The following is a 25,053-nucleotide window of genomic DNA, read 5'->3' as shown; positions in this document are numbered from 1 at the left end:
AGTTCTTCCTGCTCTTTCCCATTCTCAAAAAATGTACTTTAAGGAAAACTCAGAATCCATTAGATGCTGTGTAGACATTATTTTGTAAATGGAATAGTTATTAGTGTACCTACTTGGAGTATTTGACTAGAGATGCAAATGCAGGAGGGTCTGATTGACTGGATCTATCATTGAGTTGTATTATCTGAAAGGGTCTTTGCATATCAGAGCTTTATGACCGTAGCTGACATTATCATTTGAAAGAGAAGAACCCACAGATTGGAATGACCTCAATGCAACTAACATTAGTATAAGTATCTACCAAAATATATATGATATACAACCCACCAACTAACACTCAGGGTCTGGCATCAATGACCTGTTTTCTCTCTAGTACACTGAAAGCTATAGTCAAGAGAGCTCAGGATGCAGCTCATCCTAAGGACCTACATTCTCATGGTCCTTATTTCATAGTATGTTTCACCATTCTATGCTGGTTCATTCAAGTCCACATCAGAGTCTGTAGTATTTCTAGTTGCAGTTACTTTGCATTCAGTGTTTACAAAACAAAGATATTTTTTGTCAACTCCTCAAACTTTATTTCTATGGCTCTAGCTGTTTCTATTTCAATTTTCTTTTGCAAAAACTCATATAAATGCCAGAAAGTCAGGTGTATAATTCTCCACAGTGACCATTCTTTATAAATGCCTTTCCAAAATACTTCCTGAAATATTCCTTCAAGTTTTGATGGGACACATTGTCTAAAAAATGAATGCTTCCTGGTAAACTCTTCTTCTTACCCGAATGTCCTTCCATCCAAAGCAGAGATTTTCAGCCTTTTGACATTTGAGCCAGGTAATTCTTTGTTGTCCTTTTTAGAGTAGGACACTTAGCAGGATCTCTGCCTCCTATCTGTCACTACTAGCACCACCCAAAGTTGCAACAACCTGAATATCTACAGACGTTGCCACATGCCTTCTGGGGAACAATATTGCTCTTGCTAAGAACTGCTGATCTAGGGCTGTGTTCTGTTTCCTGCTATTAAATGACTTTCAGCTGGATCAGCTGAGTCAAAAAAAAGGCTCCTCATCACCAAAATCATGGCAGTCCTAAGTTTTGGTTTTAATTCTTTAATGTTGATGATGCATGAGTTATAGAAACTTGGTATTAGTAAAGTGCCTATATAGTTTTAAAAAGTCATTACTAAGGGAAAAATTTCATTTAGAAACTTGTACCGTTTTGCATAAATTGGGCTATTTTCATTTATGCAAATGTTTTATTTGTGGCCTTTTTGATATCATTAATGATTATGTGTTATTTTGTTTAGTGGTTGATTATGTGCTTATTTTGTTGTATCTCGAGGTTGAGATTTAAGCTTGCACTTTTCATCTAGGAATGTTTCTTTCCATTTTTATGATGACTCGAAGAAGTTCAACACTCAATGCATTTTATGGCTATTATAAATGAACTATAATATGTAAAATGCCCACAATTTCCAAATCCCTAACAGGGAAAATTGGTACATGTGATGAAGGAAATATAAAAAAAAATTGTTAACTTTTCTTTATCCTCTCCCATCTCCATATCTTCGAACAGATACAAAATCTTATTCCTGTCTATGAATACTACTACTATTTACAGATTCAACTTTTTCATGTAGTTTTACTTAAAAGATTAAAATATACGATAATTAAAATTCTGCAACGTTGAGCAAAATACAGCTAACCACTTTCTTCACCTTATGCCCCATTCCAGTTATCGTCAGTTTGTTTAACAATGGCTCTCTCAATATTAAAAGATTTATTTAAATTTAATGTAGATTAAAGTCATTGTTCAAATAGGTTCCCTTGAATTGTAACTTGTAAGAAAAGGAGGGACTCAAGCACTTCTTTTGAAGATGACTACTAGGTAACATAGCACAAAAATTATTTTTCCATGTGTTTTGAATATGAGAAAAACAACAATAGAAAGAGCAAAAAAATGGTTTATTTTTCAACTCTACTACCAAATCTATTGCTAACTTAGTATATCCAGAAAATTAACTTGTCCAGTAAAGATAAAGTTAATTAAAAATATTCAGAACCAGTTTTATTCAGAAAAACATTTAGTTTTTGATGTTATCTAATATCAAAAGGCCCAGGGACATATACTTCATGCCATGAGATGCATGTATCTAGTCTAAAAAAAGAAAAATAAATGAAATGACTTCTCTGGTTTAACTTTTCGCTTGTAGATATTACACTTAAGTGGCTGCAATTTATTCTGAAAAATAGTTTCTAGTGAATCCCATCATTTTTTGTACCCAACGTGATCAAAAATCAAAGAAAAATTGTTACTAAAGATGGCCTATTTGATAAATTCTATGCTTAGAAGGTGTTCATTCTCTTTGATGGATAGTCTGCCCCTTTAGCACAGTGTTTGTAAGAGATCAGTGAACCTAGGCAATGCAGTTCTGATACTTTAGTCATTTATTCACTGCAAGATAATTTTTTAGCTGTAGTTTATTTTGCAGTTTTAATACACAAATTATGTGTCTCCTGATAGAAGTTGATTTCCAGCTTTTTTATGCTGTAGTGGTTTGGAGAACCAGTAATATAACTGTTCTAGCCTTTCAAAATATAATGTCAATAGTGAAAGCCATATGCAGCTTATTCAAGTCAGTAATATACAAATTTATAAGTGAGAAACTATTTTTCTACACACAGAATAAACTGTGAAATATAGTTTAGAATAAAATTTAGAAGTTTGAAATAAGGCTGTTGATGGAGATACTTAAAAAAACAATACACAGAGTCTAACTTTAGTATGGCTTGATCGATTTGATACAATATTTCTCAATGAATAATGTCAAAAGTTAGGTAGAAAATAACCAGACAATGAGATTTCAAATGGAGCAACCTCCATTCTTGCAGTCTACAAGTGTCAATAGTATGTTTGTGGAAATCTATATAAACACATAACAATAATGACAACATACAAACACACATGTACATACACATACACTCACATATTCTCACACACTCACTTTGAGGTACCATTAATTGTGAAGATGGCATTTTTCTCCTATTTTACCTAAATTTTAATCACGTTTAGCTTCTCTGGCTTATAATTTCAGAAATCACTACACTTATCCATATTGGTAACAAGTTCCTAGATTCTTATTCTTTAATATAAAATCATATCTCTCCCTATTTGCTTCTTATTTTCTTCTATCCAAAGTGATCTTAAAGGAAGCCAATATTCTTCTTTCACTATATTGTCATAAGCTGTATTGCTTATTTATATTGTAAAAAATAGTCATTTTAGGAAGCAGAAAATAAATATAAAGAAGAAAAATTAATAGGAAGTTTAAAAACTAGAGAGAACCAATTATGGTTTCAGAGAATTTTATTCATTTGTTTTAGAATCATGCTTAAATTTAATTTTTCTATCCTGCTTTAAAAATATCACATTATAACATTAAAATATTTGGCTTTATGTCTTTCTTGTGCTTTTATTTAGTTACTTCTTTTTATTCAATTTCTTGCTTATTCTATGGAAACTCTATATTGCTTGGTTTTATTTTTCTCTTTTGAAAATTATATTTTATAATTTGTTCTACTGGTAAATACTTCCAACTCTAAATAATTAAATATAGAATTTAAAAATAAGTCTTTTTTTCTCTCTCTCTAAATTGAGGAATTTAACATCCTTAGATTCCTCTAACCTAGCTCACCCTCACAGTCTTTGTTGATACAGTTTGTTGTTTTATTAAGAAAATATTTTTAGAAGGATATTTTTAAACTTATTTATTTTTTATTTTTGTATTTTTTAATTATTTATTTTATTTATTTATTTTTTGGCTGCATCAGGTCTTAGTTGCAGGATCTTTTGTTGCAGTGCGTGGGCTTCTCTCTAGTTGTGGTGCGCTGGCTTCTCTCTGGTTGTGGCGTTTGGGTTTTCTCTCTCTAGTTGTGGTGTGTGGGTTTTCTCTCTCTAGTTGTGGCGTGCAGGTTACAGAGCACGTGGGCTTTGTAGTTTGTGGCACGTGGGCTCTCTCATTGAGGCACACAAGCTCAGTACTTGTGGCGTGCGGGCTTAGTTGCCCCGTGGCATGTGGGATGTTAGCTCCCTGACCAGAGATCAAACCCGCGTCCCCTGCGTTGGAAGGTGGATTCTTTACCACTGGACCACCAGGTAAGTCCCATTAAGAAAATATTTTAACTGAAGTATTATTTTTTATATGTTTTGTCTTTTCTTTATCAATTATTTGGAATATTTTCAACTATTTTTACATTTAAGGTTTCTTTTTAAAATTCATCATTCCATTACTGTATGATTCTTCCATCCTTAATTTCTTTATTTTGACCGATGTCTTACTAGTATCTTTCATGAAGCATACATATGAAAAACCTTTATCAGTGGTATATTTGCTGAATTTTTGCATATGTACAGACATTTCTCTAAGGCATTCAAATACAAATGTCAGCTCAACTGGATGTATATTTTTGGAGTTTTTTCTTTTCCTCCAATGTTAGGTTGAACCTGCCCCACTGCTTTCTGGTGTTCAGTGCTGTTAAGGATAAGTCTGAGACCAAACAGGTTTTTCTTTCTTTGTAACATTTCTCCCCAGACTTTAAGAAAACAAAGCAAAAACTAATTATAGTTAAAATATATTGTCAAATATACACATACATTTTTATTAATTTTGTCTATCTACTACAATTTATTTTTAGCTGAGATTAGTTTTCTTCAAGAGGTCTTTATCACTTCTGTCCAAAGTGTTTTCTTTCAATACACAGAATCACCTACAGTCCTTAGATTAAATCTTTATTTTTTCTTTACTAGAGAAAAATCATCTTAATATTTTTTCTCCTTTTTTTTCCCCTTTATTCTTGAAGAGATTTTCAAGTTTCTGGCCTGGATTCCTGATTTACTTTTTTCCCCTGCAGATTCAATTTATTTTTCACGTATTCATGTGTGAGTCTGTGTGTGTGCATGCATGCAAGTGCCTCGGGGATGGGTCCTTCCTTATCTTGCTCAACTTTCTTTTTAACTTAGTTTTTTATTTTTCTCTTTAATGTATTTTCTTCTCATTGTTTTCTGCTGAGGTATCATAGTATCTGTTTCCTACTCACAATACAAACTTATTTTCAAAAGTTTTTGTTTTGTAACAATCTGTAAGTCTAGAGAATGATGTTTTCACATCCTTGTGCTATGGAATTTTTAAAAGCATAATCCAAGTGCTTTTTACATTTTCTTTGCCATTCACTAATTTTTTTTAATTTTTTAGGCTGCATTGGGTCTTTGTTGCTGCATGCAGGTTCTCTCTAGCTGTGGCGAACGGGGGCTACTCTTTGTTGCAGTGGGCGGGCTTCTCATTGTGGTGGCTTCTCTTGTTGCAGAGCATGGGCTCTAGGCACTCAGGCTTCAGTAGTTGCAGCACACGGGCTTCAGTAGTTGCAGCACATGGGCTCAGTAGTTGAGGCACGCAGACCCTAGAGCATGCAGGCTTCAGTAGTTGCAGCGTGTGGGCTCTAGGGTGCTCAGGCTTCAGTAGTTGTGGCATGTGGGCTCAGTAGTTGCGGCTCACAGGCTTAGTGGCTCTGCGGCATGCGGGATCTTCCCAGACCAGGGATCAAACCCATGTCCCCTACATTAGCAAGCAGATTCTTAACCACTGTGCCACCAGGGAAGTCCCGCCATTCACTAATGTTTAGTTACAGAGAAAACACTCTACATCCAGTGCTTCCCAGCAAATAGGGTATACAATATTTACTGTCCACTCTTTCCATCAATTTTATGCCTCTTAAATATCTTTCTTAGGTCTATAACTTCTGGTCCATTTCTCCATCATATATCCTAGTGGGTCTTTTCTAAGAATCAGTCTAATTAATCTCATTCTCATATCAATATATCTTTACTTAATAAAATAAGAAAGTGCAGAAAATGTCAGTGCTCCTGTATGCTGTATTATGGGGATTCTTCCTGTAATCCACACCCAGCTGCACCTCCAAATACCTGGTCCATGAGTTCACTAGGAAAGCACCAGGCTTCTTTAGTGCTCCAGCACCCCTTCTCTTACTTAAAAACAGTCCTAGAGGTCTGGACAATTTTCTGGCAGCATCACGTTTTGAAAGAATGTAGAAGCTTGGATTGGGGAAGTGCTCTGCCCACCTCAAGAAGCACTGACTGTTTGGTAGAAGGATGGCTATCCACTTCATTTTCTAATACAGATTCCAGGCCTTTGCATCTTGATGCTGAGTATGGGGGAAACACATTTTTTAAATTATACAGAGACTCAGTTTCATCAGGGAAATTATTGGTAGATTACCAATGGTTTTGGTTTGTTTTTTACTTAGCTCCATTTCACCTAAAAACTCTCACACATATCATACTGATTTATCAATATTTTTGGATTTTCCTAAGTATTTTAGAGAAAATTACAAATAACTGAATCAAAGGCTCCTTGTCAGATGCCTTTTAAAACTGCTAGTTTCCTCTTTAACTGTTAATAAACAATGTGGATGCAATATCTGGGAATATCGCTTCCTCTCTCCTATCCACAACCATGTCTTCAGTCCTTAGAACTCATCCACAGAGATTAGTAGCCCTGTATCTTTCCTCCAGATGTTGTCCTTTAAAGGTGCATTAGACACCTCTTACTTCCCACCGCACAGTGTCACTTTTCACCTCTTTCTAACTTAGCTTTGCAGGAGCGCAACAGAGAACTTGGCCTCAGCTGTGCTTAGTCTCTCTCTGGATTAGCTTTTTTTTTGCTGCCATAACAAATTACCACAGGTTTAGCCTCTTAAAACAATACATATATCATCTCACAGTTCTGTAGGTCAGAAGTGCAGGTTGGCTTGAGTAGATTCCGTGCTCCAGGTTTCACAAGGCTGGCATCAAGGTGTTGATGACCAGAGCTCTTATCACAGGCTCTAGGGAGGATGTGCTCCCAAGCTCATTCAGGCTTATGGCAGAATCCAGTTCCTTGCAGTTGTAGAAATGAGGTTCTAGTTACCTTGCTGGCTGTCAGCTGGGGTCCATCCTTAGCTCCTACAGGTATCTCTATGGTCCTAGTATGTGGGCCCCTACATCCCAGAACCATGTTTCATAGCTCCCTCATGCTTGCAGTCTCCCTGAGTTACATTTCTACTGATCCCTTCTGCTTCCAGCCAGAGAAAGCTCTTTGCGTTTAAGGTCTTATGTGATTAGGTTGGACCAATGTGGATTATACAGGATAATTTCCTTATTTTTTTTTTTTTTTTTTTTAAAGGATTTTCTTATTTATTTATTTATTTATTTATTTTTGGCTGTGTTGGGTCTTCGGTTCGTGCGAGGGCTTTCTCCAGTTGCGGCAAGCGGGGGCCACTCTTCATCGCGGTGCGGGGACCGCTCTTCATCGCGGTGCGGGGACCGCTCTTCATCGCGGTGCGCGGGCCTTTCTCTATCGCGGCCCCTCCCGTCGCGGGGCACAGGCTCCAGACGCGCAGGCTCAGCAATTGTGGCTCACGGGCCCAGCCGCTCCGCGGCATGTGGGATCTTCCCAGACCAGGGCTCGAACCCGTGTCCCCTGCATTAGCAGGCAGATTCTCAACCACTGCGCCACCAGGGAAGCCCTAATTTCCTTATTTTAAGGTCCATAACCTTAATTATATCTACAAAGTCCTTTTTGCCATGTAAGCTAACATATTCATGGATTCCAGGGATTAGGGCACAGGCATCTTTATGGTGCCGTTATTTGACCTGTGACACATTCTTGCTTCTGCCCTGGGGCACCTCTGAGCCAGTACAAAATAACTAGCTCTAGATGCCCTGCTAAATATTAAATTCTCTTATATTCTTCCTTGCTGGTCCAACATCTTCATGATCTACTCTTGAATGTTCTCCCCCTCCTATTGACCAGGTCTCAAAAATGTCTTACTCAAGATACACACCTAAGTGACCTTGATTATTTGCCTGAAGACAAATGATATGAGGGCAGACCATGGGGAGGACGAGAACATCTACAGGAACCTACCTGGCACTCACTCAGCATGTGCAACCTGGAGATGTGAAGGTGTTAATACAACATGGAGCAACCATTAACCAATAAAAAAAAGTCCCAATTCCATCTCTTAGCTAATTCCATGCTTCATTCTTCCTGTCTTTTTCGAAGGTCTCTGAGAAAAAAACCCAAGATTCCCTTATTAGTGATCAGTTTGATAACACCTGCTTGTATGGATTGTCTACTATTCCCAGTTTCCTGTACCTATTCTCGAAATCACTGCCCAATACAAACTGCTTGCATAAGGCCCATGTCTCAAGCTCCATTTTGGGAATTAAAAAGTGGCCTTTCAAAGTAAAGCATCAGCAAGGAATTCTAAAACAGACAGATATAATAAGGACCCCATTGTTGGGGTTAAATGTGGCGATGATTACCCCGACATGCAGTGACATCACAATTTCTAAGAGTCTCACTAGTGCTAACCAGGAAGAGTTACAGGTAGAAGATGTAGCATTGGCTTACATGGTAGCCGTGGTCCTTGGACAATATAGGGACAAAAGTAATTATAAGGATTATATTGTTGGATAATTTATTTAAGTCTTAAAAAAAAAATAGAATCAGGTTAGCCAACAATCACCTTAAGGCACACTGTTATAGGTCAGAAGGCCGAATTGGAGGCAGTTGAAGGGACCCCTATCTCCTACAGCTTCACGCAGACGATACTGAAAATTAGACCCGGACTTCATTTTACCTGGAGCAGAGCTACAAAGGAGGTACCCTGGTGTAGACTTGATTTGTCTCACAGCTTAAGGTCAGTGATCTTATAGAAAGCAAACTTTGGTAGGGGATATTTGCGTGGACAAGTGTGAAAATGTCAAACCTCCAAGTTTCTCTGAATCATCCAGGCTGACAGAAGGAGCACCTGCCCATCTGCTAAAGGAAAACAGGCTGCCTTTGTCTGGAGGCTCTGTAAAGGTCTCACCTAAAACAGATGCCTTGCAAGGTCATCCTTGTTCTCCCCACAGTTTGTTCCCATTTCATTGCCTTCATATCAATAACCAGGTTCAACCAGCTCAAGCAGGGAAACAGTTCCTGCTCCAGGAAAAAGTAGAAGACCTGGTTATTATGAAAGGGAACACATTCAAAAGTGGATCATGAAGACACTGGACCAGTAGAAAAGAATACAAGAGGGTAATTTGTTTAACATCATGGTAAGAGCATCTGGAGCTAGTTATTTTGTGCTTTGATGGATCCCTAAACCATGGGAAATATGACAGTCCTCAATAAATGAGGAAGAGATGCTGGAACTGCCTTAACAGTATTTGGGGTCAGAAGGCTCAAGGGGGTAGGTGGGAATGTTAGGCCAGACCTACTGCATATTAGGACCTAGTGTATGGGTCAACCATGTTTTGTGTAAAGTCCAAGAGGATACTGTCTTCACAAAGGTAATAAAAGATTCCCTGGTAGAGGGCAAATTAAAAACTTTGGTAGGCTGGGTTTGATAATAGGAGATGTTTTCTGGAACTGGGCTCTACAGTGTCAATAGAGATAATAGGATTTCAGAATGTCATGCTTTAAGTGGCAGCATTTATCCAATAGACGGAAGGTAGAAATATTTACTGCTATGGACAGCAAGGGTGAAGTGGCAACCAGGGTGCCTTGGGTCTGTGGCAATGACTGATAGGCCATAGATTTTTCTGGTAGCAAGATAGATGCGCAGCCAACTAGGGTGTGACTTGACCTTACATCCAAAGAAATTTAGAGGTGGCACATAGAAGATTTACATCCTCTACAGCAATGGATAAAAACTCATGACTCCTGATGTGGTTTCAAAACCTAAGTCAGTTCACAGACCCAGAATCCAATAATTGAAAGTGAAACCAAATGCCCCTGAGGAAGAAAAAATATTCCTTCAATCTGTCCCCAAGGGTGCTGTGCCAATTGCCAGACTTAACCTCACATTGGAAAAAGGAAATACTCAGAACTTTTGAATGTTTTTGGATATAGTATCCAAACTGATAAGAGGATACCATAACACTCATCATGCCCCTCGTTTAGTGGGAGCCTGTGGAGGCCAAGTGATAAGTAAAGTTCTGATCCAGGTTTATCTTGTAGTGGATCTAGTGCATCCAAGTATCTACCCAGTAGCTATTTCCTGGCCCATCAATACACAGTTGGGATGCATTCTCTGAGCACCTGGCCAAACTCCGACATGTTCACTCTGATTTGTGGAGGAACAGTGATTATGATAAGGGTTAAGTGTGGAAGCTCCTGAAACTGCCCTATCTTCAAGTCAAAATAGTAAATCAGAAACAAGAATACATTCCTGGAAGAATTTCAGAGATTGGTGCCCCAATTAAAGATCTAAAGGATATGGTGGTGCTGGTTCCTATCTTAAACCATTAGTCAAAAATAAATGAATGAATCCATTTGGCAGATGACAATGGACTACTATAAACTTAACTAAGTTGCAGCCCCAATTGCGATCCTTTGCCAGATGTGATATTTTTACAGGAATATGTTAACATAGGTTATGACACTTGGTGTACAGCTACTGATCTGGTAGATGCATTTTTTTCAATCCGCATCAGAAGATTCAAACTTTTTCTTTTATGCAAGAAGAACAGCATTATACATTCACTGTTGATCTCAGAACTGTGTTCACCCTCTTTCAGGAAACTTGATCATCTCACATTTTGTAGACCACACAGTGGCATGGGAAGGATCACTATCTGTTTAGTAAATATAGGTATGGCAAATATAAACTTCATAGAATAATAAACTATTTACAGTTTTATGAATTTTTAAATTATTTTCAAGGCTGATGTTATTGTATGCAACTATTTTGGTAGTGCTATAAATCCAGGCAGAAGGCAAAAATTAGAACTTAAGTAGTTTTTGCCTAAGTGTTTTCATTTTAAATAATTGGACACAAAAGTATTTGGGATATTCAGAATACTGCCTCCATTCTACATTCCATTTATTTTCTGTGGAATCCTCAAATCTTGAATTATTTGCCCTTTTTTAAAACTATAATTTCTGTTCAAATTAAGATATAATTATGCCTACAGAGTTCTCTCCTGCCTGCTTAATGATTTTTAAAATAACACATTTTTATTTATCTTAAAGACTGCAATAGAAAACACAAATCTTTTTGAATATTTACCTTACTGTCATTATTACTTGCAGCATGATACCTGCACATCCATTTAAATGCTTCTTTTTGGCCTATATTAGAATGCAAAATGAACTCTGAATCCCATGCTTGTAAGTGGATGTATATATATATATATATATATATATATATATATATATATATATATATTTGAAATGAACGTCTTCAGTGGACTCTTCAAGACAAGATCCTGAACCTTGACTCCCAATTAATTAGTACAAAGAAAGAAAATCTATACAAACAACCTCGCTGTTCATTTGATAGCTAATTAAAATGCATACTCTGTAGAAGTCACTTGACTCTCAATTACAATTAAATATGCAAGGTTATCAGAACGCCGCAAGCAGAAAGTTGAAAGTAACCTTCCCCTATTAGAGTGAACACATCAGGGATGGTTCTGTGTGGTAAGGAAAGGTTGTGTGTAGCACAACTGATGTCACCACTGATCCTAGGATCCCATCAGCTGTAGCAGGCTCAAGGTAAAAACCTACTGAACTGATAAAATTGTTTGTGGACCCCATCAAATATCAACTAGAACAGTCTAAGAAAAAATAGCTGTCAAGATTTGCCTGTTGCTCTAATGGTGTTGGGTTAATTTTCTCATAAAATTAATGATGCACTTAAAATGAAGAGATTTATGATACCTGCGAGCACTTCTAATTGAGTTAACCCAACAGAGCAGGTTACAAGTCATACAACTCCAAAAAAGAATGATTAATAAGGTGCCCAAATTGTGTCCTCCCTTTTTGACTGAAATCTTCAATAGGCTATTAACATAATTACCTCACTTTCACTTCAACTATTGTCATTTTAAACCAGATGACTGTGTTTTTCATGAACACCAAGCTAGATTGTTTTCTTAAATTAACCTGTGAGCAAAAGCTTTATTGAGCCTTAGAAGAAAAACTCTCCCTCTCTCTCCATATATATATATATATATATATATATATATATATATATATATATATATATATATATAAATATAAAATAGCCCCCTTATTTAGTTTCTATTCTTAAAATGTGGGATATTTTTATTTAACCTCACTAATTGAATTCTCACTAGTTGAATTTTTAAAAGGCATTCACGCATTAAGTCATATACTGAAGAGACATTGATAAAAAGGCCTAACCTAAACTAAGTATCCTGCATATTTCAGTGGTATTATTATGACAGGGATGAAAAACAACAGGGCCACTATGCTCCTCTTGATGGGTACATCTGAGACCGGTGACAACCTGAAGATTGTAACAGGTGCTAGTTAAATGTGTGTCATTTATTACTTACGAAGACCACTTTCATGCAACTAGATTTTTGATGTGCCAGGTACCCACTACGGCCGTCTTGGCTGAGATGAGACATAGTTACCGGTGTGTCCCATTCGCTGAGTGGCAAGAGGGAAGTGCCAAATTCCATTCACCTTCTCCTGCAGATTACAACAACAACAAAAGGTAACATTCAGTTTTGTATAAATGAAACAACAGAAACAGCTGGCAAACCATATTTAGTATTTAAGAAGATAACGTGCTCTGCATTTCCAAACCCCGCACAAAAAATGAAGAATTTTAGACTTTAGAGCCTTATCATTGACAAGGCCATTAAGCCAATAGAATCTGTTGACCATTACGGACAAGGCCCTTGCTTTCTCTATCACTTTGAATTACACATTCAAGTAACTATGATAAAGATAACTTGTGATTAATAGAATCTTTTTTTAAAAGTGCTAACTATAGTAAATGAATCTTAAATCTACTTTTATCTTTTCCATTTTGTATTATTTTTAAGGTATATTTATGACATACAATTTAACTGAGATTAAAATTGCTGTGTTTCACCTAGGTTTGGGGATACAATCATGGATCTAAAAACATGGATAATCAGTTCAATGATTCTTTGAAATCCTAGTTTTGTCTCTGACAGTAGTATCAAAGCACCTCAAGGACAAACATAGCAGTTGCTTGGCCTAAAATCAACCTCAGACCATCAGAGCTGTGTGCAAGCAGCATAACACAAAGCATCTGATAGCAAGTTTAGCCTTTTGGGGGTACACATTTTTATCCATAAAAATTCCCAGAGTTACTCATTTCTTGGCTTTCTTTTCATTATATGTGGCAACATATATGTTAACTATGTGTGAACGTGAGTAAACTGTGTGTTAGCTCAAATGTCTATTTTCAATAATCCAGGGAACTATCTTAAGATTTTAGTATTTCTGTGAATTCAGGAACACATTAAAGGCATGATGTTCCAAACTTCAGAAGTCATGTCCTGTTTCTCTAATTCATCTCCTTGCACTGAAAGGAGACCCCTAACTTATGATGATTTCCAAAAGAGATAGGTAATACCTTAGGATCTTATCAAGAAGTTGTGTGTGTTGAGATACCTTCTGCCTGCTCTTTTCAAGTAATATCTGTGTTGAAAATTTCTATTTTCATTATAGGATGGTCTGAGATTTCTTACAATATATTTCAGCTCAAGTGTTATAAAATCTTCATGGATTATAAACACTTTCAGATTTCTATATTTTCTTAGAAGATATCCAAAATGCAGTACAACATTGCTTTGGCTTTTCAAGAAGCTTAGTAAATCCCAGAATACTTCTATGTTGACATTAAAATCACAGATATGGCCAGTTATTTTAGGCAAATTAAAATTTAGATGCATCACTGAAAATATCTGATTCCCTGGAAGTTACATGAAGAACACCTGTGCATATAAAACCTGAACTATGCTGGAAATTAATAACGAATGCCAAATATGTGCAAATGTGATTGGTTGGATGGTTGGATGCATGAATAAATATTCCTTCCAGATATAAAGCATGGATGAGTAAAATCTTAGTTATTTGGGAACACTGTGGTTTAAGATTTCCTAGATTGTATTTCAGTCATGTATATTAATTAGATCACATCATAAAAGTCAGAATTTTATTCCTGCTCTGTGCAAAATACATATAGATATTGGAGGAGAACAGGGTTAAAAAGTGTCGGAGTCTATCAAATTGAAAGATGACTCGTACTCACAGCATCATTTCTAGTGAAAATTCAATTTTATGAACAACAAAAAAGAGATATAATCCTGATTCCTATCAATCCTTGTGAATTTCAAACCTTAGTCTGAATACTTGCTTCCTTCATTTCTCCATTTTCACTATCTCTTCTCTATGATTTCTACCTACCATACTACCATCATCACTGTAATAGACATTCACGCCCACTCTGTTTACTTTATTCAGGATTATATCAATACTTTGTGGTAGTATCTTTTTAGTTATTTAGCACTCATCATAGTATCTCCCTTTTGGGTTTTCTTTCATTTACTCTATCAGGATAGTAGCATGCTCACATACTGAAAAAAAAAGAATAGGAAAGGGAAGAAGTTTCAATACATGCTAGGAAAAGATGATCTAGATGTAAAGGTGGGATTTGGGAACAAGAATGAAGATGTGGATTATCTTTAAGTGTCAACAGTTATACTTTTCTTGTTATTACTGTTAATCAAGGGTTCATAAAATTTTTTTTTTAAATACAATGGGAAGCCACTGTATGATTTTAAATTTATTTATTTATTTATTTATTTATGGCTGTGTTGGGTCTTCGTTTCTGTGCGAGGGCTTGCTCTAGTTGCGGCAAGTGGGGGCCACTCTTCATCGCGGTGCATGGGCCTCTCACTATCGCGGGCTCTCTTGTTGCGGAGCACAGGCTCCAGACGCGCAGGCTCAGTAGTTGTGGCTCACGGGCCTAGTCGCTCCGTGGCATGTGGGATCTTCCCAGACCAGGGCTCGAACCCGTGTCCCCTGCATTGGCAGGCACAGATTCTCAACCACTGCGCCACCAGGGAAGCCCCATAAAATTTTTTATTTGCAGTTTTTCAAGTACCCTCGTAACCCTTACCTTTGCTTTCATTCTCCCATACCACGGAGATGCCAGCTGAGCCTCCTGGTTACCACAAAGACTCCACTTCATAGCATACTGGTGAAATACCATAATCGATCAGATCCGAAGCAAAGAGTAACATGGTGATTCATGAAGTAACAAAACATCCTCAACAGACAGTTCCTAAACAAAGACTGTCTTTTAGATGAGTCCACATTGGGCAGAAATGCCTAGGCCGTTGCATCACTGCCTTGCTCGGTCGTTGGCTGGCTTTTCTAGAGAAGTATGAACTTGACTCAAAAACTGAGACAGACTGACAGTGGGAGGCTTTCATCTAACCATACTTCTCACAGCTGGGCAGTGAATTCTTTCTTGAAGCAGGATCTGGATTGCATATAATAATTTCTGGCACAATAACAATTTTGATATTCACTAGATATGTACTAGGCATCTGGCAGACAAAAAAAAGTGTTTATACTTTGTGAATGAAACAAAAATTACAAAAACATGCTCAATAAGCAAAAACTTTTCACTATTTAAATAGCACATATACACAAATAACTCCTACACTTTCCCTGACTTCAATCTTTTCCACTGAAGGTCTGTATGTATAGGCATTTCTGCCAGTCAGAACCAATATTGTGCACTCAATTGATTAGCTCTGGTTTCCATTTAGTGTTATGTTTTGTCTCAAATCTCAGGATTGTTTTTCCATGTTCTTTCTCCTTAATCCTGATCAGTTGTTAGTACAATACTTCATGAATATTTCTGTTTCTCTAGGAACACCTGTACCCAAACTGTTTGAATAGGGGCCTTCATTGTCCTGATTTTCTCAGGACATGTCCTCTTCCCTGCCCCCCCAGACTAGAACCTTCTTCCGTACTACTTTTCATTTGCCTGTGCACTTTGATATACTACCTAGAACTAGTCCTCCCCTTCTTGACTCCCAATTATTTAAGTGTACCCCTGGACTCTTTTCTTCCCCGTCCTGCTCATTTAATGAATGTCATCAAAATGCCCACTTCTGGAATGCAGGAAAGACTTCCAGCCTTAGGGACCCTGTGCCTGTACTACCTTCTTTCACTACTCAGCTTTTTTCAGTGAAGGCTTCTCAGACCCATCAATATGGAGAATTTCCTAAAAAATATAGATTGCTAGGTTTGTTTTTGTGGGGGGAAAACAATATATATATATTACATATGTGTTCGTTGTTAATTGTTTGATTAGATGAGGTAAAGGTAATTTTAGACTTCTTATCAAATGTTTTGTTTACTGTTATTTTAAAACTTTTTTCCCCTAAATAAGATAAAGCAGTTGGTTCATTAATAAATTCCCATCTCTCAGAACGGGTCTAAGGAGTAAACAAGCCAATAAAAGTAATTTCCTCCCCGCTCCTGATAGAAAAACCCTAGAGGAGATGCATCAGGAGGGCAGCTCAGCGGCTGATTGCCAGGGCTGAAGCAGGGAAGCCCCGTAAAAACCCTGAGCCCAGTCAGGGAAGGTGAATGTGGAAGGGTGCCTCTCAGCAGTTGAAAAAAAATGGAACATGAGAACCCCGAGTGGTAGCCCACACCCCTTGCAGTGTGGTTTATAGCTCCTCCTGTGAGTACAGTGCGGTAGAAGCGATGATGAACCTGTCTGAGTCTAGGCCTTAGGAGGCAGTGCACATTTCTGCTTGCTTCCTTGGCGTCCTACTCAGCTGCCGTGTGAGGACCTGATTGAATTTGATGAAAAGTGGGAGATCACGCGGATAAGACAGAAGTCACTAGATGAGGTTCACTAGCTAGGCCAGCCAAACTGTTGGATCCTGAGACCAGTCTATCAGAATCGACCAGAACTACCCAGCTGAGCCCAGTCTAAACTGCCATCCCACAGAGTCCTGAGCTAAATAAATGATTGTTGTAATAAGACCCAGAGTGTTAAGGTGGCTTGTTAAGCAGAAAAAGCTCACTGATACACCCAATGATATCCAGAATGGTCTAAAAAACCTCACTAGCTGCATGATTATTGCCAGTCTCACTGATTCTAAGCAGGATGCCTGGTCCATGATGATCTTGCTCTGCCAGTAGTGGTGGGAGAGTATGAAGGACAGAAAATTTGGCCCTTTTCCTTTTCTGTCCACTATACTAATAAGTAAAGATATTTTCCTTTTTAATTAATAGTATCCTAGGTGTACAATTCAATCAGTATATGTGAGTATGTTTTTCTAACAGACACACACACACACACACACACACAACGTGGAGTTTTCAGTTTTCATCTAGCTCAGGGCCATCTGCAATATACCTCATTTGATATGTTCCCCTCTCCACTGGCTATGGCATAGTTATATCTGAAATCTAACTTGTGTTAGCAAGTATCATGAAAAAGGTCAAAATATTATGGCTTAGAGAGTTAATGACTAGAGGTGACCAGTGATTACTTCATAGAAATAAAAGGAATGATCCTGAAAGCATGGATACAATCTCTCCAGGGAAAAAAATGAGAGAAAAATATTTAAGACAGAAGAAATTATTTAAACCTATAGCACACACTTGAGCTATGGTGGAGGGACAAGGGAAGATTTCATGAACAGGGATTGTTGGAAAATGCAAAATAGTTTAGGAGTCTAGCAATGGAATGCCTCTGGTGCTAAAATGAATTGGTACCTGACTTCAAATTTGTACCTGACTTATGCAAAATAAGGTGCTCTTAGAAGTTTTTGAACAGGCAAAGGATATGAGCAGAATTGGTCTTTTAAAAGTGAATTATGCGGCAGGTATAGAATATATTTCAGGAGCTGGATATGGAATGAGCTATTGCACTGGTCCAGTAAAGAGTTAATGGACCAGAATAACAGCAACACATATGGTGAAGAGAATCTGAAGGACTCAGTGAATGATGGGATGTAGAGTTTTGGTGACTCTAAAACTTTAAATTATGGTTCCGAATATATTGGTATACCTCAGGCAGAAATACGAAACTGGAATAAAGAGTTGTTTGGAGGATAATTTTTGGTTTGGTTTGGAATTTGATGATTTGTGATTCTGAAAAGAATGTCAGATAGTAACAGGAATGGTGATACTAAATCTTAAGAGATAAGCTGATGCTTATAAATAATGTTCATAATGTTTAGTTATTTCAAGATAGACTAAACTTATTTGACGTATTAATTGGGAAGCAGAACTATGGGAAAAGTAAAAAAAAGAGAGAAAATAATGTCTTTGCAAAATTCATTTCATAGATATGAATTTTAATTTGCTTGCTTTTTGTTCTACTTTTTGAAAAGAAATCAAAGAAGGAGAGCAGTATAGGAGGAAGTATGAAAATGTGACAAATTTCAAACTGGACATCTGCATACCACAGAAAACAAAGTGAGAGAAAAATTTGACAAACATTTCTTTTAGCTCAGGATTTATTATGAGGTGTTTGCAAATTACCTCTCCAATTTTGAATATAAATTATAGAATAACTAATGCACACTTACTGTGTAGCTTGTGTCATCTTATAATTTGAATCTTGGAGCTTATTAACTTTTCTTTCTTATAGAAACAAGCTAATTGAGAGAGGAAACTAATTCCTGAAAAAAGAAATGCCATATAGAAAAGCATACTCAGTGCTTTGACTAGAGGTGAGCAGATGATAACTACAGAGAAACTGGCTGATCTTTATGAAGAATTCTTTGTCATCCTATAAAATAACTGTAGACATTATATGTATTTATACATCTATATACTTTGTAAGAATTCATGCTCATATCTAGTAAATAATTTAGAAAATACCTTTATATTGGCTGAAAGGAAAATGGAATGAAAATGTAAAGGAAAAAAGTAACAGCCTTTTCCTACACTTTCTGAATATACTATTAAAGCCAAATAGTTTGGAAAAAACAAATCATAGGATGATACATGCTATCTAGTTACATCAGAAAACCATAGAGTGAAGTGTCAAGCTGAAAAAAAAAAACCAAAATTGGTGTCTAAATGTACCACTTGTAATCAGAGTGTGATGAACATGAATATATTCCTACTATTAAATCTTTATTTTATTAATCAGTGACCTAAAAAACACTAAAATGAGAGTTTCCAGACAGACTGTGGTGGGAAAAAAAGGAAAAAATAAAGCTGACCACCCTTCAGAGCTCCAGTTTGGAATCACCAGCATATCAGAGATGCTTATTTCAGATGTTATACTTTCAAAAAAATAAAATGTTAGAGTGTTCAAACTAGGAAAGAAAGAAAAAAAAGGTCTCTATCCAAAGAGGATACATCTTATTATCTGTGAGTTTGTTACCTGTGTGTGGTGTTCATGCAGTTTTGGGGTGGCTTTGGGTATGGTAAATGGGGGTTAATTCATTTGTATAGTTACTCATTAAATAGGCACTCTGGGGGTCTACTATAGTTTAACTGGAGAAAAATACTGATATACTCCCTGCTCTCAGGGAACTAGCCATAAAGACAATGAGTAAGAAAACAAACAAATAATTATGAATTGTGATAAACACTATGAATAATGTAAAAAACATATGTGATAGAGGCTTACAGAGATGAGGGATGGGGTCTGTATTTAGACATGGTGGTTTGAGAATGCCTCACTGAGTAGGTAATACCCTGAAACCTGGAAGATGAAATGGAACTACAAAGTAATCCATGGGAAAATGTCCAGGCAGAGAGAACAGCCTGCCTAAGGATCATGAAGTAAGAATAAATTTAGTGTGTTGAAGACATGAGAGGAGGTCAGAATGCCTGGAATCCTGAGAGTTACAAGGAGGTCTAAAATAAGCTCAGAGAGGAGCCAGGTCTACTGTCTGTATTAGTCACCAGTCTACTAATGCTGCATAACAAATAGCCTCAGAAATCTTGGTAGCAAAAAATAATGAACATTTATTTTTTGCTGATAAATATTGGTTCAGCAGAGGACTTTCTGCTTCAGGCTGGCAGTGGGTGGTGATCTGCTCCTCTGTCTAAAACATTCTTCTCATGGCACATAAGGAAGTCCATCCTACAAGCACATTTAAGCCTTTTGTTTGTGTAATGATGGTACCATCACCTTGGTCAGAACAACTCAGATGGCAAACCCAGAGGCAAGCAACAGAAAAGAACTTTGGTAAGAGGAACTTCAAGGATACACTGCAAAGAGCAACAACCATGTCTCATAAACTGTTGTAAAGTATATTCGTAATATGTTCATTATATATAGTGGGGACTCAAGATATAGTCTAAGACATTCAAAAATGGGGAGCAATGTAATTCAAACTATTAGTAGCATTGGTTTTGATAGTTCCATCACCAGTGGGAAAATGCTTGGGGTCTGGTTCAGTCATCTACACAGATATCATCAAGCATAAGCAAAGGAGAAATTTCAGTAGCCACTGAGAGTACAACAGTAACTTTAAGTGCATAACTTACATATTTAACATGATCTCATTTCTTTATTAACCTTCTGGCAAATATCCTTTCTTCTTTTTCTCCTTTTCCTCCTTTTCTCCTCCTTGCCCTTGTTCATCTCTTTTTTCTTTATTTTATTAAGAAACTTTGAGGGTTTATGTCCTGAGTTCAGAAATGATTCTATATTATATTTCAATCACAGTTTATGTTTCTGCTATAAGAGTTATGCTGAGAAAATATGTATAGAGTCCTTGGATCAGTGCCAGGCACATAGTATATGTTATATTTAGTTGATCAAACTTATCACTGTGATAACTACAAATATAGAGAAATGAGAAATCTGAATAATTTTAATAGGATGGAGCTAGTGACTGGGAACAGTACAGACTAGAATTCTTAAGTGTCTAACTCATGAGCTGCATGGACCAAGATAAGTGATGGTATTGTTCTCTGTAATGTAGCTTACTTGGCTTCCTAGTATATATGTAGGTTGTATTCAAAGAGTTACTCAAAGTTTAATGAAGAAGCTTTTTGTACTTTAAATTCCCCATGGAGATGATCTGGGATGAGCAGTTGGGAAAGGGACCCAGGCTCCAGGCTCTATACTGCAAGGGAAATTCTTTTATGTGGCATTGGTGGAATTTATTAATAATGGAAGAACTATCTTTAAAGCCTATTTTAAGCACAAGTGTAACCAAGCAGGACCCTATGGGGCTTTCCCTGGACAGATCCCTCCTGCATATCCTCTGCTAAGCTCCTCTCTGAAGTACCTAGATAACAATATCTGATGCACATTTCCTAAGTTATTTTACAGAGGCTAAAACCCCCACCAAACGGAAGATGTTAACTATTTGATGACCACGAGCACATAGTTCCCAGGCCTCCTGGAGCTTCCAGATTGATAATGTTAACCCCTGTGACACCACCCTGTTACCTCACCACTAACCAATCAGAGAACTGTGCATGAGGCCCTACAACCCACCTCCTTCACCTGGCCTTTAAGGACGTTTTCCTAAAACCCATCCAGGAGTTCCGGTGTCTTGCATACTAGCTGCCCTGGACTCCTAGCTTGGCACCCTACAATAAATGCTGCACTTTCCTTCACCACAACCTGGTATCAATAGATTGGCTTTACTGCACGCAGGCAAGCGGTCTCAAGTTTGGTTGGGAACAGAAGCTGTGAATTAAAAATTAAAAACAAAAAAAATTTGACCTAGACACACTGGTGGCTAAATTAAAACAGACCTGTATACTACTCTGACGCAAGGCTGTTCAAGGTATCTAATCCATTACTGTGACCCAAATGGATTTTAAAAAGAACAAAAAACCTCACTGAGTTTCGGCAATACTTTAATTCTGTGTTTGTGAAGCTGACTGACTTCCCCTTGGCTGAAACTTTCAGTACAGAAAAGGACATGTCTTGGTGATAATCATAAGTATAAATGTCTCAAGGGAGTATAGTTTAGGGCAGTGAGCAGGAGAAGGAAAATGATTAGAGAAAGAGGGAGGATTCAGGCCAGGAGTTGAAAAGCTTTTCTGGAAATTTTAATGTAGGTGGAACTGCAGGAACACTTGAACGATGAGTCATGAAGCTTGTAAATAATGGAGGTTTTTTTCGTTTTAGATGATCTATGAGAGCCTCCGTTATTGTAGATTTGTTTGTTGTTTGTTTTAAATCAGTACCACAAGGATCATGGTTTTCATCTGACTATTGGACCTTCATGTATATTTAATTAATTCTGACAGATCCAATGTTATTCTAGAGAGTCCATCAAAAATTACATATTTTCTTAGAAATAAACAAGATTTCCCCCAGCTTTAAAGGTAGGTGGTTTATATTCAGCTACAAAACCCATAGGAAGAGTTATTAAACTCAAAGAAGTTAGCATTTATTAATTTATATAAACTTATTACTGACCTAGACTTATTGCTTTATTCAGAAGAAAACAGAGCATTTTTTTTAAGAACCTGGATTTTGTATACACAATAGTCTATTATCAATTCAAAAGTTTGTGGCAACATTATTCTAAGAATGTGATTGAGCTATCTGCTGATATAATCAGAGAATACAACACATATTCTGCATTTCTATTTCCTAACATGAATAAATGAATAAATAAATACATTAGCTAGCAAATGACCACTTACAATAAATAGAATTCACAGATAAAATCTGCATTAAAAGATCATTAGCATTGGGGACTGAAAACACAAAACTATGGAAATGAGTTTTGAAAGCTTAATTCTCTCATTCTATCTTCTCAGAGTTAGGTGCATACCTCAAGATATAAATAAATCCAGAGGGTAATTTTAGTGGCATATGGGGTAACATATTCTTTTTTTGCGTTTGTAATTAGAGAAAGGGAGTTTGAGATCTCAGCCACGGTACTGGTCTAAGCCTCATCTTCATTTTCTGAGTTTACTCAATGATAGAACACCAGCCTTGGATGGGTCCTACACCAGATGTCATCTTTGCACAGCACAAAGTACCACCATTTTGCTTTCAGTTCAAATTTGCCTTTGGTTTGGGATGATATGGTATAATTTTCTAATTTTCTTTCTCTCTCTCTCTTTGTCTCTTTTTGTCACTTTCCATCTCTATCTTTTTTTCTGTCTCTCTCTCTCAAACTGTTTCCTAATGTTTTGGCTAATTTTCTGAAACCATTTAGTAGTCCAGAATTATCTATAGTTTATCATATATTCTGTCCATTTTTATGGAAATCCTGCCATGATTCAGCTAGAGGTGACTCCAGGTGCTGACCGAACTGTAGTATACTTTGCAAGTCAAAAATCTCCAGCCATTGAGAGGGCTGTAGGAAGTATGTGATTTCAGAAGGAAGGCACACTTACATGCTGCCACTCACCTTTCTCCAGCATTCCCCCACCCCTTTCTGAGGAGTGAATTCTCCTTGATGATATCTGCATGCAACATTTGCCATTTTTCTGACTGTCAAGCCGTACACCTTCATATGCATGCATGTGTGTCTTGGTGAGAGTGCTATATCCTGTTGTTTTAGAAAGTATTGTCCAGGAGTGGGCAGATGACCTCAGGTGCCAGCCTATCTCATTCCCCCTGAAGGATTCTACACCCCTTATTCTTAAGGGCCAAGGGGATGAAGGTCTCTTCTTCAGAGGTGGCATTATACAATGATGCCTAGTCCTTTAGGGCCCAATCATCCCAAAGTGCATTCTCCCCAGAAGTGCATATTTTGTATGCATGGATAGGCCACTGCCCGGAGAGGCCAGGAGAAGGAGGAATTTGGGTTCCCTCAGCAGGGGAGTTTATTCTGTAGTGGACCACAGAGGAATAGATGTGGAAGGGGTGCAAGCTTGGCCGGGGAAAGTGGAAAGCAACGTAAAAGGGATCCCCAGTTAGGTATATTACTGCATCTGGGGGGCAGGGGACCTCTGTCTAGTGGCCCCCATCTAGTTCTTTGCTTTCCTCTCTTCTCTCCTGCTTGCTGAAGGCAGATGGGAGGCCATAGGCAAGTCTCCAGGAAGGGGCTGCCTTTCCCCTCCAGTTTGTACAAGAGGTGCTGGGTTGGATACTGGGGAGAGTAGAGACAGGTCCATACACCAATGAGTCTGGTTAGGGGTGCACGGGGAGCTTGAAGTGAAAAACGACATAGTATAAATAGAGGATGAGCTTCCCACATCAGTAAGGCAGGTATCTGCCTGGCAGAAGCAACAGAGTTTTCCTTGTCCTGTGAAGAGAAGGGGCCACTGGAACTGCAGGCTGGTTTGGTTCCAAGGGTCCGCAAGCTCTCTACACCCCCTATCACATGATCCTCAAATCGACTATTAGAAGTGGCGTGCTCCTCCCTGGTTCAGAGGTCAAGGTGAGATTCATGTCCTTATTTACAGGCACAAACTGGAGCACAGGAACACCCTCTTGAGGGTGGGGATGACAGATCCAACAATTAGATTACTTCCTGAGGCCAAAATGCTGGAAAAGTTGACTATTGATTTTTCTCTCCAAGTTCCCCTTCCTTTGCCATCCTCTCCCCACCCCCTCCTTAGGAGAAGGGCCAAGAGAAGGGTCCACCTCATCACCGATTCCTGTCCTCTGGACCCAGCAGGGGAGAAAGTTTCTTCTCCAGTGAGGGTGGTTGAGCAACCTGGCAAGATGCAAGCAAGAATATAGCAGCAAAAATAGCAAATAGGAGTCCAACCTACCACATCACTTTCTACTTATCTGTCAGTGGTGCTTGTCTTCTGAATAGGTATCTTAGACTTTCCACTGGCTCGCAGGTGTATTGTTCCTCTGTTTTGACCCATGGGGTTTTTAGAGGTAAGACTTTTAGTCCAGACAAATGCACCTAACTAGTGATCCCTTGTAATTTGGCAGCAGTGGGCATGGTAAAATTACTTTATGGGGCCCTTTCATTTTGTTAATAGTTGGTCTTCAGGGAATCCCTCCTTCCAAGTCTTAAGAAGAACTTGGTCTCCAGGGTTAACTTGTGAAGGGGCTGCTCCTCCCGCTGTATCTGTAGCGGGAGCTGGCAGCGTCTTATTGGCATAATCCAAGATTGCCTTGTGAACTTGCCCCAGACTGACAATATATTATAGGGTCTGGCTCACTCCTTCATATAGTAGAATGTCAGTAGTAGGAATAGGCCTCCCATAGGTCATCTCAAATGGGCTAAACTGCAGATTAGGAGTGCAAAGGGAAGTAAATTGGTCCAATGTTC

At 37.9% G+C, this 25,053-nt stretch overlaps 1 pseudogene; it reads right to left on the bottom strand.

The window, feature by feature from the left end:
- Nucleotides 1-23,502: 23,502 nt before the first annotated feature.
- On the bottom strand, nucleotides 23,503-24,412 carry LOC130708676 (endogenous retrovirus group V member 2 Env polyprotein-like; annotated as a pseudogene).
- Between the last annotated feature and the right edge of the window lie 641 nt (nucleotides 24,413-25,053).

Source organism: Balaenoptera acutorostrata, chromosome 8, assembly GCF_949987535.1.
Source record: "Balaenoptera acutorostrata chromosome 8, mBalAcu1.1, whole genome shotgun sequence".
Taxonomy (NCBI): Eukaryota; Metazoa; Chordata; class Mammalia; order Artiodactyla; family Balaenopteridae; genus Balaenoptera; species Balaenoptera acutorostrata.
The sequence above is the reverse complement of the archived record's forward strand: the minus strand, read 5'-3'. Positions and strand labels throughout refer to the sequence as shown.